The 15,802-nt window shown below is 30.4% G+C and overlaps 1 non-coding gene across 1 annotated transcript; it reads right to left on the bottom strand.

The window, feature by feature from the left end:
• Nucleotides 1-784: 784 nt before the first annotated feature.
• Nucleotides 785-895, bottom strand: LOC145625848 (small nucleolar RNA R71). Its single transcript, XR_014110747.1, has one exon. It is a non-coding gene; the product is annotated as a small nucleolar RNA R71 (small nucleolar RNA).
• Between the last annotated feature and the right edge of the window lie 14,907 nt (nucleotides 896-15,802).

The following is a 15,802-nucleotide window of genomic DNA, read 5'->3' as shown; positions in this document are numbered from 1 at the left end:
TTGCTTTTATTCTTCCCTACTTTTAATCTTCGTAGTATAATTCCTTTAAACAACAACAATTGGTTACTTTAAGAATTTAGATTATAATTAATTAATTAGGAATAGAAAGACCAGTTTCCCTGTGGATTCCATCCTACTTCCCTATCTATTTTTGTTAGAGGACTTAGGTAATTACTTTTGATTAGGTGATACGACTTTAGCCTGTCAAAATTTGGCGCCGTTGCCGGGGAAACGGTTTTATTTTTATTTCTGATTATTTTTGTAGCATAGATTATTATTTTTATTTTTATTTTTACTTTTTATTTTATTTTATTTTTTTTCGTCTTAGAGAACGCAAGTTCTTTGAGACATTTTCTCATATTTGTTTGTTTAGTACAGATCAGGAATCAGGCATGAATCCACCGCCACCACCTCCACCTCGCAAGCTTAGCGATTATTCGCAGCCGTCCCTGGCGGATTTTCCACATCTATCTCCTACACCAAATCTCGAGGGAGTACAATTCGAGATCAAACCCCAGTTTATTACTATGATCGAAAGAAAGCAATTTAGCGGAGCTAAGAGTGAAGACCCAAATCTTCATATTGTAGATTTCTGTCAATATTGCAACACCATTAGGCAAGCTGGGGTCACACAAGACCAAATCAAGGAGATTATTTTTCCTTTTTCTTTGTGTGGTAAAGCTAAATTATGGTGTAATGGATTGAATAGAACTGCACTTGGTATTACTGACTGGGATACTCTTGTTTTGAATTTCTATAATAAATATTACCCTGCAGAGAGGACAGCTTTGTGAAGGAGTTCAATCCTAAATTTTTCCCAAGAAGCGGATGAATCTTTATATGAAGCTTGGGAAAGATTTAAGGATTTGCAGAGAGAATGTCCCCATCATAAACTAGAATAGTGGCAGATAATCCAAGCCTCTACAATGGGCTTGGATATAATTCAAGAATGAGTTTGGACTCTGCAGCTAACGGAAGATTTATGAATTTAGATGTGAATATATCGAGCAATGTTATCGAAGAGATGGCTATTCATAATTCCCAATATGGGAATCCCAGAGGATTTGCAAATAAGGGAAAACATCAAGTCGATTCTATATCCTTTTTGCAAGCACAATTGACTTCTATTAGCCAGAAACTAGACAATATTAATAATTCTAATTCATCTTCTGTTGCTAATGTTTCTGCTATTGGTACTAACCCTGTAATATTTTGTGAAAATTGTGGTCTTGTAGGTCATTGGGTGCAGAATTGTAGGAGTTCACTTGAGAAGGTTAATGCTTTTCAGGCCTATAAGCAAATTAGTCCATACTCTAACACCTACAATGCAGGGTTGAAAAATAACCAAAATATGTCGTACAATAGTACGAATGTGCCTAACCCCCCACCACAGGTACAACAACAACAGCAGAGGTACTACCAACCTCCACATCAGATACCACAACAGGTTGTCACTCCTCCATCTGATTCTGGCCTATCAGAAATCAAAACGATGTTAGTTGATATACGGAAGGAGATGCGGAGTAGAGATGCGCAAATTGACTCATTAATAGCACATAATAAAATGATAGATACTCAGATTGCACAACTTTCCTCTACTCTGCAAACTCGCCAACAGGGAGCCCTACCATCACAGCCATTACAACCTACAGAATATGCGAATGCAATTACCCTGAGGAGTGGTTAACACTATGATGGGCCTTCTATGCCCAAAGATGATAAACCTATTATAACAAAAATTGTTAATCCTGATTCTGTTATACCAATTACAAATGATGTTGTTACTAGCCCTGCGGGGCTGCAGGGAAGTACTTATAATTCTGATAATTCTTTGCAGGGTAAACTCCAGGATAAGAGTGGAGATGTGTAGAGTCTAGCTATCAAACTTCCATTCCCTAATAGACATTTAAAGAGTAAGTTGGATAAGCAATTTGGTAAGTTTCTGGAGGTTGTGAAGAATTTGCAAGTAACAATTCCTTTCACATAATTAATTTCACAAGTTCCTGCATATTCTAAATTTATGAAAGAAATTTTGACTAGAAAAAGTTCTATTACTGAGGTAGAGACAGTTACTTTTACTGCAGAATGTAGTGCTATATTACAGAATAAATCTCTACCTAAACTAAAAGATCCGGGTAGTTTTTCTATTCCATGTCATATTGGTAATATGATGATTGATAAAGCTCTATGTGATTTGGGTGCTAGTGTAAGTGTTATGCCATTATCTGTGAGCTCTAAATTAAATATGGGTAAATTAAAATATACTAATATTACTCTGCAAATGGCCGACCGTTTTGTTAAATACCCTTTAGGTATTTTAGAGGATGTTCCTGTTATAGTAGGTAAATTTTATATACCTGTTGATTTTGTTGTTCTTGATATGAAGGAAGATTTGCAAATTCCGATTATTTTGGGTAGACCATTCCTTAATATTGCAGGGGCAATAATAGATGTGAAAAGTGGTAAACTTACATTATGTGTAGGGGATGATAATATTACTTTTAATCTAAATAATGTCCCTAAAAGCCCCATGTTAGAGGAAAAGTGTTATAGTGTTGGTGTGGTTGATGTAAATAATTTTTCTAATAAGCTCCAAGCTCTCGTTAGAGATCCCTTGGAGGCGGTATCTTATGTTAAATCTTCTGCAGGAAAAACTAATACTTGGAAAGATTATGTGGATGCTATAGAAAGAGCTCTAAATTGTGTAGGGCTCGGGTTTGAGGATGAACAAGTGGAGAAAGAGAAGCAAGTTGTATAGTTTGAGCCCGTAGCGAACGTCCCACCTCATCGGGAAATAAATGCTCAATCTTGTGGAAAAACAAAGAAAATCAAGTGTAAAAAGAAACTTCAAGCAGAAAGTACCAATAAGATACCTGGTCGGACGTGGGAAACGGGCCCGGTCGGGCGCGAGAGCGCTGCAGCAAAACTAGCCAACTTTAAACAGCCATAACTTTTGCGTTTTTTAACGAAATTTTGCGTGTGACCTATCATTGGAAAGCTCTTAAAGTCTAATTTCCAATGCAATTAAAATATTTTCATTATCATTTGTATAAAAAAAGTTATGAGCAAAATAGTGGACCAGACTCATTTTTGCTTCTTCTCTTACTAACACTTTGTTTCTATTTTGTCCAAAATTGTACCAAGGTGATGCATTGCAATGTTTGGGATGGTGGTGGATACGAGTTTGATGATGAGGGGTAGTCACTTGGATTACTAGCTTCCCTTTGAGCCAATGAGGACATTGTCTGATTTAGCTTGGGGGGAATTTCTTGTATATATAGGTACTCTTTCTTTTCATTTTCTTTTTTTTTTCTTTGGTTTGCTTAGTTTAGTTTTTATTGATTTCTAGTATAGTTTTACTGCTTTCCTAAATGAAAAATACAAAAAAATTGAAAAATAAAAAAAATCCAAAAATACGTTCCAATGAATTATGAATCATGCTTCCCTATGCCCATTAATTAAAATTTTTCGAAATTGTTTTGGTTCTTAGTTATTTATGATAAATATTGAGGATTAGTTGATCATGATTTGATGTTTGATTGCCTTGGAACCTTAACATGCGTCAATTTTGTCCAACTACTTGTGAATATAGTGCTTGACTAGTTGATTTGGTTAGGAATGTGTGTTAGTTCCTGGTATGTCAATGAATTTGAGTATTGGTTTGCAACTATGAGTAGTGTTTCATGACTCATTATTATGCACATGTGGAGGACGAAGGCATTTGTTCTTTAGGTAGCCTTAAGATGATTTTAGATACATTTGTTCCCTTCTTGCTAGTTGCTACCCATGTTGTTGCCTTGACTTTTTGTTGTTTATTAGCCACATTACAAGCCATATTTGCCCCATTAGTTACTAGTCCCAAGCTTGGCTTGGAGGAGCTATTAGTGAGTGAGGTGAGGGAGTTTGCAGTGTGCTTATTATTTGCACAATTTGGGTGGGTTATGAGAAGTTATTTTGTTCTTGATCATGGTTTATTTTTGATGATGTTTGAAAGTTGAATTATCTTGAAAAAAATAAAGTATGATGATATGAAAAAAAAGAAGAAGTTTAAGAAAAAAAGTGAAAAAAATGAGTGAACTTCAAAAGAAAAAAAAGAGCAAAAAGAAAAAAAAAATTGTTATATGTTCAAATGTTCTATATGAAGGTTGCTCAAGAAAAAAAAAAGAAAAAAAAAAAGAGAGAAAAATTCAAGTTTGAAAAGAAAGAAAAAATAATGAGTTCAAAGTTTGTATTTCACTCAAGTTCTACATTATCATATTTTTATGAGTGAAATTTGTAAGTGTTGGGATTGTTTATATTGTTTGGAGGGATTGTTTATATTGTTTGGAGTTGTATTTGGTGGATTCTTGTTGGAGTTAGTTATGTTGTTGGAGATGTATGATCATCATTTATTTTGATCATGGGTTTATTAGGATTTGGCTCCCTTAATGCATAGCTTTTCTCTCACATTTCCCCAAATTTATCCTACCCTTTACCCTAGCCTTACATTACAAGCTTTAAAGACCTTCCGACCTTGTGCATAGAGTTGTGTGAATGTGAAAGTAGTTGTTTATCAATGCAAGTTATGACTTGAAATATTCCGAGTTGACTACTAGGTTGAGTGCTTATCTCTTTAAACACACGAGTGTTGTGAGTTGGGAGGGCATTGTTCACATATAAAGGGGTTGGTTGGAGAGCGATCGAGTACATCTTTTACTTGCCACATAAATGAGAGTTGAGTGTGTGAGCACTAGTCTTGAATTCTATATGCTCTTGTGGTTTGCTCTATTTGACAATTGTTAGGGAAGATTGGTAGTTGGATGGATTTAATTGGTTGACTTTGATACATGTTTGTCAGATTTACCTTTAATTATATTTATTGATTTTAATTGTATTTGGGGTGAAGTTTTGATTTATTTATTCATTGCTTTGCTTAGGGACAAGCAAAGGTTTGGCTTGAGGGAGTTTGATGAGTCTATTATATATATATATATATATATATTCCCCGTCCCACGGTCATATTTGTGCTTATTTGAGCTCTACGGAGCTATTTTTATTACTAATATACGTTTTCTAGTGTTTTTGTAGAGTTGATATTATTTTGCAGGAATTTGCATATTTATGACAATTCCCGAACTTATTGAGCCACTACAAAGATATTGGAGTTTGATCGTATTTCATGACCGTATATTTGAAGCCCAAGGTCGAACTTATTTTATTTGGTTTGGTGATTAAGGCCTCGGTTCATTTGGAGTTATAATACTTCATATTATTACAAGACTAAGATTTATTAAGAAGAAGGAATCTACTGACCACGTAATGAGGCCACGAATTATAAAATAACACTTAAATTATTGGCCCAAGTTTGCTGGCCCAAACGAAGAACCAAGCATCCCACAAATACTACTGGGCGTGATATATAGCGGGCCTGATCGGGCGGTAGATGGCCCGGTCGGGCGAGAGTGTTACTGCGATATAAATTTTTCCCTAGACTGTAGTCTAGGCTGCTTCCCCTACACCCCCTAACTAACTACGTTGTTTTATCCCCCTTCTTCCACCAGTGTTTTTTTTTTTTCATTCAAGCAAGTATATAATGTTCATGAAGAGACAATATTTCTTTCCTTTTCTCTCTCCTCGTTTTACCAATTTTAATTTCTCTCTCCTCTTTTAACCGATTTCACTTTCTCTCTCCTACATTGTTTGATTTTTTGTTTTTCAAAATTTTCTCTTCTTCCATGGAGATTTTTTATCTCAATTGCATTTGATTATGATTGTGACACTATTTTCCTCCTTGGTTTCCTCGACTCATTTAACAATAATGTGAATAATTTGTCATTCAATCAATGTGAGAAATTTTGATTATAATGCTTTGATTTCATAGTTTTTGATGTATTGGTTTTAATTTTTATAAAGCTCTGGTTTTAGTATTGTTATTGTTGTTATTAGTTGATTCATATATAGTTTTGGTTGTATTATTCTTTTAATTTGATTCTTATTTGTGTTATTGTTTTTATTTTGTAATTTTGATTGTTGCCTTTTCAATTTTATGTGTCTTATATGAACATCTATAGTTATTGTAATAATATTACTAACCAATTATTTTTAATAGCTTGTTGTGTCATATAAAAATAATCTTAGTTAAAAAAAATGATCACTTGTGAAATAGTAAATGTTTATTTATGTTTAATGTATTTTTTTAGTAAACTATAGATTTATTTTAGTTGTATTTAAATATATATATATATGTTGTCCATGTGAATTTCAATAATTTTTATTCTTGTAAAGATGCTCATATCTATTTCAATAGTGATATACGTATTTTAATATATTTATTCCCTAAAAAAAATCTTAACATTTGTTATTTTGTTTTGTTGTAATAATGTTCAATTATGCAACATAAATGTTCATTTATATATATATACTTGTGTTTATGGAATTATAAGTTGTACATATGACGTTTAATGATTATATATCAACATTTGTAGTTTCATAAATGATGTTGAGTTATGTAACTATATAGATGGTCATTTATATTTTTACATATAGTAATTTAATTGTAAGTGATCAAATGCATTATTGTAATTGACCATTACTGCTACTATATATGTTCATTTGTTACATGTTTATTTATTGCAGTGGGAAAATAGGATGCTATTATTTTTGAAGAAGCAAATCAGTTTGATTTTTGGGGGAAACAATTTCCATCCGAAGATGACGCTTATGAAATGTTTAACGAGTATGCTTTTATGAAAGGTTTTGGAATTAGAGTTTGGAGGAGTAAGAGGCGAAGGGATGACTCATTTTCTATGAAAGGATTTATTTGTTCTAATGGAGGTTATAAAGATAAAAAGTGTAGCTTAGAAATATTAGGTCCTAAGAGAGACTTGATACAAGAATTGAGTGTTTAGCTTTAATTTTGTACAGTTTTCTATTGATCATTCAAGTGTTTTATGAACTTATAGTGTCAAATATATATATATATATATATATATATATATATATATATATATATATATATATATATATATATATATATATATATATATATATATATATATATATATATATATATATATATATATATATATATATATATATATATATATATATATATATATATATATATAGTTAGTGAATGATTGTTCAAAGTCGAAAATTGTAAATGTTCAACCACAAATTCAAGTTGTTATGAATATTTAGTTTTTTGTTTATGAACATATATTTTTTTTCCTAATATGAACATTATATATATATATAAGGATGTGAATCTGTAATAATATATATTTTTGAAAAAAGAGTTTATTTCCTTCTTATTAAATTCAAATAGAAATTGTATATAACCAAAAATTCAAATATTGGATATTAAAATATACATCACATCAATTCCACACATATTATTATACACAATGAATTCGTGATCCAAAATTGAAAAATTCAAGCTCGTGTTATTGGTTCGTGTTGCGCGAATCCATGCCTTCTTGATTTTGTTTATTTTGTCTTCCCTTTTTTTCCTAGCTATTGTGTGGTGCAACTCACTATATCCACAATTCTTTGTTTAACTAATATACAAAAACAAATGAATTATTAGTTAGATTGAGCAAGAAGTGTTAAATGAATTGAACCAATTTTCATATGAATAACATTATAACAATTGAAATAAACATATATTAATATAAAATGAACATATATTAGTGTACAAATGGTCATCTATTATTATGGAAATGAACAACTATTAATACACAAATGAACATATTTACATGATTGAATATGAAAATGAACATCTATTAATATATAAATGAACCTGCATTAGTTTAAAAATGTCTATGGAAGATATCAATCAATGAACATGAAATATATACATAAATAACTTTTGAAGCTATTAATACGTGATTTATCATATATCCATATTAAAAAGGACATATATTGAAACTCAAAACTGATCCGAGCATGAAATATTTTAAGAAGATCACCAAAATATAAATATTTATCAATATTCTAATGATCGTATATTAATATCTGAAAACCATATACATTTATGTGATTGAACATCTACCAAAATACAAATGAACATTCATCAAAATAATATTCCACTATAAACTATGAAAAAGAATGAACATATATTATGACTATGTAGTAATATATAATTGAACATTTATATTAATGATTTATTTTGTGAATGACTGTTTACTAATATATAAATGGGCATTTATCAAAATGGAAATGAACATTCATTAAAAAAAAAAAAAATTAAAAACCCATTATGAACTAATTTAATTAATGCTTACTTTTCTCCAAATTCTTTGATGTTCTTCTCTAAAACTATTTCCTTCATACGGTAAAAAAAAAAAAAAAAAAAAAAAAAAAAAAAAAAAAAAAAAAAAAAAAAACTTCATATACTCAAAAATCAAAATGCACTTGTTCAGATCTCTAGTTTTTAAACGATTATTATTAAAAATTACTTAAATGCAATAGTTCATACTTTTTTTTCCATGTTATATGCTTTGATGATATTCTTGTAACACAATTGCAACAAAAAAAATTATTATAACTAGAGTTTATATACTTTTTTTTCGAACTAAATATGTATACAATCACTTACTTCTTTGAATTTCGACCTTGATTTGTTGAATTCTATAGTAATTGAACAATTCTTTTGATAATTTGTCACAATTTTGTAGAAATTTTCGTATTTTTAAATGCAAAAAATTGATTTAGAGAGATAAAATGCAGAAAATGGGTTAGTAGAGAGAAAGTAAAATGCAGAAAATGGGTTAGGAGAGAGAAAAAAGATATGAGAAAGGTGGTTTGGTTTTTTTTTTTTTTAATTTATATGGGGGGGGGGGTAAATTAATACAATTACTAATTTTAGGGAAGGGGTATTAAATAAAACTCTGCGTTTAGGGAGGGGTGTAGGGAAATATGCCTAGACTAGTGTCTAGCCATATATAATTATTACTGCGAGCTTTTCACTTATCATAGTGGGCTAGTTGTTTAGGCCCACTTGATGATAGTTGTATCGGTGATTTGTGTTTATTTAAGGAGTAGTAGTACCGCAGGTTAGGTAGTTAGTTTTCTTTTAATTTTCTTTTATTCTTACTTTTATATTTCCGTAACTTGCTAGTTAGGATTTTCTTAAGTTTTTGTTTTATCGCGCTTTTCGTCTATTTCGTCTTTAATACTAATTACTTTTGCTTCAAGTTAGTTTTATGATTATTATTTATTCTTACTTTTGCTCCAACGACGGTTCGATAAGGAAACTCGGTGAATTTGGGGAAATGAAGTCATATATATATATATATATGTGTATGTTTAGGTCGTGTGATTATAAGTGTTGGTTGTAAGTTATGATCGTTAGTATAGTTTATTGAGAAAAGGGGAGACAAAAAATAAAAGGAAAATAGGAAAAGAAAGACATACCGGTGTTTTGGAGTTGAGATCCTCTAGAGTTGTTTTGTGTGTGTGCATGAACTAATGTACTAATTTAATAATAATGCAGAAATGTGGACCAAAAATTAATTTCAGGGAACCAATGATAGCAAGGGATGAAAAATGTGCATGTATTGTTTTATAGCAAGTTAAAGGAGATAGAATCAACAAAAAAGGTAATGCCATTGCTTTTGTCTTTTCAGAAAATGTATTAGATAAACATGTTCTGAGAGAAGAGATTAACAATGGACTTTATTGTAATAGCTTGTTAAAACTTTTGGTATTAGCCTTATTTATCAAAGAATCTTGGTATATTTTATGCTACTAGTTGTTGGCCCGCGCGCAACGCGCGCGGTCCCCCAACGGTGATTTTGCTTTGGTGATTAGTGTCTAATTAGCTGCTGTTAATCCTTTAATGTAATTCGCTGTAATTTGATTGTTGGTGGGTGTTGTTTTCTTAGATTAATTGACTCAGATTATCATCGTATAGATGAAGCAGAATCATCATTTTTCTAATATTGTATTAGAGTTTTGTTTGTTATATTTGTTAATTAGTATGCATTTCTACTGGAAATAACAAGAGTTATACAAACTTTATACATATTTTGTACTTTTTTTATACTCTATTTTTCCTGACTCTAAGTATGAATACGGTTTTTACGAAAGAGGTAGCGAGTATGATTACGTCGATATTTACAAAGCTTCAAGTTGGTCTTATGTATAAATAATATAAGCATCCTTTTTTTTAATTTTTTACTTATATATATATAATAAATAAAAGCATCTCTTTTTATGTAATTGGATATAATTTAGTATTAATGATGTCTATCATACTTTAGTTCCATATCATTGAATATTAGTTGATCCCTAGAGTTCCACGATTCATCAATGATTTATAAAACCTTATTCTTGTTATTTCTTACAATAGTTCATAAATCTTAATGGTTCACATTACACAGTGGATGTGTATTATTCGCTAATTTAAGTAATATAGTTGTATTAGCTTTTACTATTAGGATAGAGGTTTGAGTAAATAGTCTATTCACGTAATCAATATCGACATTAGCTTTATTCTTGTAATGATTCAATAGATGCTATATAGAGCTATCGAGTTTTAGCAACGTTAATGCATAATAGTATCAAAATGAGTGTTCTCTCCTAAGTTGAAATTTAGATTAGTCGGAGTTTAACGGGATTGATACGATCATATTCCATTGGTTGTTTGCCTTACAAAAATCAATGTAAAACTGGCATGTTTGCAATCTAGTGGTGTACAAGCATTATCATCCGTATATTTGTGAAGCTAATAATAATGAGTTGGTTTTGAGTTACAACTACTCAAGTAAAGTATAATAAGAACATCAATTTAATCTGAAAGTTTGACAGCTTGACTTAAGTAAGGAATGGTGGAGCTTAGTCCATAGAAATTAAAAAAACGACAAGATAAGATGTAATGGAGGAAGCAAAATATCTCACATGAGCAATGTTTGTGTGCACGATACTATTAGTACAAAACAAATAGCATTATTGATGATTATCTAATATGCATACAATTTCGCCTATGTCACAAATAAGCAATAAATAAAACAAGCAAAGATAAAATTCAGAAATTAAACCAATTAATAAAAAAGAATAAAAATGCCGAAAATCATAGTAAAGATGAAGCATACCATACCCAACTGCAGTGTATTAGGCATTTTAAGAAGTCTAATGGAAATTTAAGTATTACCAACAATAATAAATAAGAACAAATGTCCCATGAATTTTGAAAAAAGATAGAAAACTGATCTTGTTATATTATGATTTTCAACAATATTAAAAAATAACTTAAAAGTATATTATATTACATTTAATAAGTAATAGTAATTATATTACATGGTAATATCGTGACTTTACACTATATACTTTAAGATACAATTTTTTCTAATGATATGTAAAACTTTTTTCGCTATTAGCCATCTAACGTGTAAATTTTTCCAAATTGAAGTTGGTCGGTTGGTGTTGATCTTCTATTATGGAGTTTTCCTCCATCTCTTTCATGTAGACACCAACACCATTGGCTTTACCGGCCAATTTGGATTCTGTTTAGGTGTTTAGTTGTCCATTTTTTAGTGATTTTATTTAGTGACAACTCACCTAAACAGATATATATACGTGTACGTAATATGAAAAATATCTAAAATTATAGATTTTCTCATATTCGCACACTTCTCCCAAGTCTATTTGTTGGAGTTGGATTTATCTGATGGAAATTAATTCCATTTCTTTGACATAAACACCCACTCCATTTTCTTTAATGCATAACTTGGGATTTATTTATACACTTTAATATTAATATGTTACTTCTGCAGTGAATTTAACCACCAGTAACATAATTATATTAAAGTGCATTTTAAGGGAATACGTTACCACCAACTTTGGTGCTGATTCCTTGTTTTACCACGAACTTTGCTGCTGATTGTGTTTTTATGTGTAGATGTAACGATATTTTTATGTAAGCCGAAATTGTTTTTTGGTTTATAATAGGAAGGGGAAGTCGATATATTTCGGTAGTTATTGTTTGAGGCATTTTTTTAAGCTAGGATGATAAGGAATTTGTGTTTTTCTTTTTGTAGATAATTTTAGGTTTTTATTTGGATTGCAATGCGTTGGAATGAAGTATTTTGTGTTTGCTCATATTCATGTTAAGTCCTATTTATAGTAAGAAAATGCTCCTTTTTTTTTTTTTTTTTTTTTTTTTACAAGTAAATTTTTTTTTAGGTGAGCACTTTGTTTTGTAGTGCTTTCATTATTGCTTTTTATTTGATTGCATGCATGTAAGAACGGCCCACCAATATCAAATTGCTAAGCATCATGATATTGTTGTAAAAGAACACCATCTTAATACAATAATGTAACAATTACTAAAGAAATTACATACTTACAAGTTACATAGAGAATCTTAAGCATTTGGAGAACCACCATGATATGAAGTTCGTTTGACAGTTATAATCTATGTGATTGGTCTGTTCATTATATCACTTTAAATAGATTTTTAATTATAAACCGCAGAAATGTAAGCCAAAATGCTTAGATTATCCAACAAAACAGTTGGGAGAAGAATTAGAGCAATGATTACTATGAAGCATGATTTGCCTTTGATTGGGATTCCAAATACTCCAACTGAAAATTCCGGGAATACCTTGTTTAGATTATCTCCTTCCGAGATCATGTAACTTGTAGTAACCATATAAAGTTCAACATAAAGAACGATCGATATGATTACTTTACCAGCATTACCAAAAGTATACTCTTGTTTAGCATAAGTAATTTAGCTTTACTTTAACAAGCAAATGAATTGATAATTTGTTCAAATTAAATTGAGCAAGTTTAAAAGTTCAATGGCTTAAAAGTACTACGGCTATTCTCTTTGAAAAATTGTAGCTTTAAGCATCACCTTTATCTTGATAATACCTTGCATAGAGCTTCTGCTTCACAGAGATACTTCACAATGCATTCACTTTAAGCATCACATGGCTACAGCTGTAAATGAATGGTGCATGATAAATTGCAATTGCTGTCATCTGTGAATAAGTGTCATGCATGCTTGTTTATTTTGCTGCAGTATGAACATGCATGCTTCTTCACAATTTGGAATTAATGATGCAGCTTTGTTGTCAAGATTCTGCAATGTTGAGTCTTATCTATAACAAATTATATTGCCATTCCAGTTAGCTATGTTGTATATTTTGGTGGGATGTTCAAATGTTGTGAATTGTTTTTAAGAGTTAACTATACTAAGGGTTTTAAAAGTTCATTTAAATTGGGTTTAAGATAATAATAAATAAGACTTCAAAGGATAATTGATAAATAAGAAGACAAGGATTAGCTTCACTAATGTTACATGAATTTTGCTTATTTTTCCAACTTGATGATGATTTAATTCATAAATGTTACGATCATAGATATATTTTGGATTTTATAAAATTAAGGTATGAGCTTTTGAAATGTTGATTACTAAATAGTTCTTACAGGAACTTGGCAGAATTGGATCTAATCTGAATATGGAAGCCATTGATTTCTGCTTATCGAGCATAAATTCGTTTGGAGGACTTCTTGATGGTAAAGGGATGCCTCAATCTCAGCTACTTGGTATTTAGGTCACTTAGTCCCGATCTCATAACACAATTAAGTTAGCAAAAGTGTCTGATTTACATTGCAATTGACGGACTTAAATATGTTGTGGCAAAGGAGAATTTGACGTTATCATACCATCTGAAGTTTTAGCACCGAAAGGTGCAGCCTACTTTTTGTTGTCTATATTGCTCACCAAGATCTCATCCAGTTTGCAAACTTCAAGCTTTTTTGGGAATTTTTTTCATTAGTTTATTTTGACAATTCCTTACTGGGTTTATTTAATTACTATGTATTATAAACTATAATGCTACATTGCTAAATCAGGGGTTTATCCTCTGATCTGAGTTTTTATATATTTATCCCAATTTTGGTTAAAGTGTTATAATTCCTTTGTCTTGTATAATATTGAAAGATTTTTTCCAACATTAAATCTAACTGATGCCATTTTGATAATCCAAGTTGCTGCTTTAAACTTTAATATTTCATATTGCGACTCTAAAGCTTTATTAACTTCCAGACAGTACTAATTTAAAGAGCATCATTAGCTTCACTAATGTTCATGCTATGTCAGATAATGACTGAGACTCATCTAAGCAACTACTCTGGCTAGGATTAAAGGCTGTGTTTTTAATCCTTAGTTGGGTGATCATCTGAATGAACTTCTAAACAATTGTCAAATATAACAGCAATGGTAGATGGTGTATTATTGTATGATTTATTTGAGAAGATACATGTGTGTGGATTGATTTTAGATTGTGTATATCTCTTATAAGCTTTTGTACAGTGATTTGATTTCATACTGCAAAGCTGAAGTATTTGCAGTCCATGAAGAGTGCCTTCTCATATTTTGATTCACATGGCTACAGTTTTTATCTATTGTACTCATATAATGTACAATGTACTCTTTATCTTTTAGTAATTGTAATTACTATGTGATGCATTATCTGTTATTTGATAATGTCTTTTATTATTTTATGAGGATTTAAGCTTAGTTTATAGCTATTGAATACTAATAACTGTTGAGTTTATATACATTTACTGCTGAATTTGTTTGCTTTATTCATATGCTGGAACGTTTTAAATGTTGCTGATGATGCTGCTTTTGTTTTGTAGTTGCTGAATTTTATTACTTGGCATTATACAGAGCAGTAACATTAATATTTTAATTTGAATATTTATCTTGTATTTATTTATCAGGCTGTACTTTGATAAATTCCAAAGGAGTTAATGTATTTGTGATTTGATTAATAGGTATGTAAGTTTGAAATTGACTGACCAATTTTCATATATATTAGATGAATAGTCAAGTTTTCTATTATCTATTTTCAATGCATTCAATTTATAGTGAATGTGAAGGTCTTATTCTTGATGAAGTTATACATGTGTTTAATATATAGTTAATAAGCCGTTATAAATGTGGTCAATATTTATCAATATTATATTTAATTGGAATTACTGTCAATGAGATGTTTTTCATACACAGTTTACTATATATGCAGCTTCCATTGTAATGTGCAAGTAATTGAAAGAAAGATCGTGATAAGGTGTATGAAAGGCTTGATTATTTTATATTTTTTGTTTGATATATATGCTTGCATTCTAATTTTGAATAAATTCTTTTGATTACAGGAATTATGAGTCTATACACAAATTTACCTTCTCATTTGCTGTTTTTTAAAGATGAATATCGTAAAGAGTTGGTATGAAAAAAACGATTTGTTTAATTTTTTTTTTGTTTCCTGTTCTTGGATGTTTATTTATTCTAATTTTGTTTTTTGCTGGTTTTTTTATTTTTTGGAATTAGATTTCAATACAATTTTTAATTTATTTTGTAGGAGTTACCGGAGAGTTGGACATCTATGTTATCTGGTGTATCCAGTCCAGTGGAAGTCATTCGTGGCAGCAATAGTCGTGTATGGATTGTTCAGTTGCTGAAAGTGACAGAGGATAGTAGGCAATTTATGCTATTAGGCTTTGGTTGGGAAGGGTTTGTCAATGATAATCATATTTGTGAAGGTGAAATTGTTATTGTATATTATGGTGGGAATAGGAGATTTTATGTAAGAATTTTTTCATCGTCAATGGTGGAAAGGTTTGGTTCTCTAGAACCTCTACATAGGTCTATGTCAAGTGGTGGAAATGGTTCTTCTAGTGATGATTTTCTTGTTGCCCTAGGAATTGGGAATCAGCCATGGTTCCCTTGGGTAATTACACCAACATGCTATGAAGAAGATACTTTGGTTAGTGTCTTTTTCTATTTATTTAAGTTATGAATATAAAA

This window comes from Chenopodium album, chromosome 3, assembly GCF_948465745.1.
Source record: "Chenopodium album chromosome 3, dcCheAlbu1.1, whole genome shotgun sequence".
NCBI classification, from domain to species: domain Eukaryota; kingdom Viridiplantae; phylum Streptophyta; class Magnoliopsida; order Caryophyllales; family Amaranthaceae; genus Chenopodium; species Chenopodium album.
This window is presented reverse-complemented; position numbering and strand designations above follow the sequence as displayed.